Below are 1151 nucleotides of genomic sequence, written 5' to 3'. Positions count from 1 at the left end.
AGCATAAGCAGCACCATAACCACCACCATAACCTTTGGTGCAGAAGTAGGAGCCTGTGTCTTCAGTCTTCAGGCCGTTCAGCTGGAGCGTGACCGTGTCTGGGCCTTGTCCCTGGAGATGGTGGCGCGGCCCTTGACCGACGGCGCGTACGCGGTCCAATCACCAGTGCTGGTAATCCCTGCCACGTATTCCAGGCCCTTCCCAGGGGCCTGTCTCACCCATTCCATCCCGTAGTCACTGAAGGTGAAGCCTGAGGCCTTGCAGAGGAGCTTCACGGCCCCCCCGGGGCGGAAGAGGCACCTCCAGACTCCACCAGCTGCACGGCCGCCATCATCCCTGTGGGGAAGAGGAAGGAGAGGGTTGAGTCCTGCTGGCCTGGAGGCATCTCCACCATCTCCAGCAGCTCCACAAGGGTTCGGGCTCCACCTCCAACGTGGTCTGGGTGACCATGACCAATACCCCCGGCCTTGCTTGGCCAGTTTGGACCCAAATCTGGCCTACTTTGCCACTCTGGGCCTGTTTGGGCTCAAATCGGGGCCTACTTTGTATCTTTGGGCCTGTTTGGATGCAAATCTGAGCCTACTTTACCTATTTGGGCGTGTTTGGATCCAAATCTTTGCCTTCTTTACCTATACAGTCCTAATCGGACCCAAATCTCAGTGTATTTCACCATTTTAGGCCTCTTTGGACCCAAATCTGGACCTATTTTGTCTCTTTGGGCCTGTTCTGGTCCAAATCTAGGCCTACTATTGTATGCAGGCTTGTTTAGACCCGAATCTGGGCCTACTTTACCTATTTGGGACAGTTTGGACCAAAATCTCAGTCTATTCTCAAATCAAATCAGTCAAATCTCTCAGTCTATTTAACCTCTTCGTGCCATTTTTCGTTAAAATCTGGACCTAGTTTGCATATTCAGGCCTGTTTGGACTTAAATCTTGTCCTACATTTCCTCCTTGGGCCTGTTTGGACTCAAATCCGGGCCTATTTTCCCTTCTTGTGCCTGTTTGGATGCAGATCTGGGCCTGCTTTACCTATTCAGGCCAGTTTGGAGCCAAATCTCGGTCTATTTTGCCTCTTTGCACCTGTTTGGACCCAAATCTGGGCCTGCTTTGCCTCTTTAGGCCCATTTGGACCCAAATCTGGGCCTACTT

At 52.3% G+C, this 1151-nt stretch overlaps 1 pseudogene; it reads right to left on the bottom strand.

The window, feature by feature from the left end:
* Positions 1–14: 14 nt before the first annotated feature.
* Positions 15–394, bottom strand: LOC104389183 (annotated as a pseudogene).
* Between the last annotated feature and the right edge of the window lie 757 nt (positions 395–1151).

The sequence above is a fragment of the Chaetura pelagica genome, unplaced genomic scaffold (genome assembly GCF_000747805.2).
Source record: "Chaetura pelagica isolate M959 unplaced genomic scaffold, ChaPel_1.0 scaffold965, whole genome shotgun sequence".
NCBI classification, from domain to species: Eukaryota; Metazoa; Chordata; class Aves; order Apodiformes; family Apodidae; genus Chaetura; species Chaetura pelagica.
This window is presented reverse-complemented; position numbering and strand designations above follow the sequence as displayed.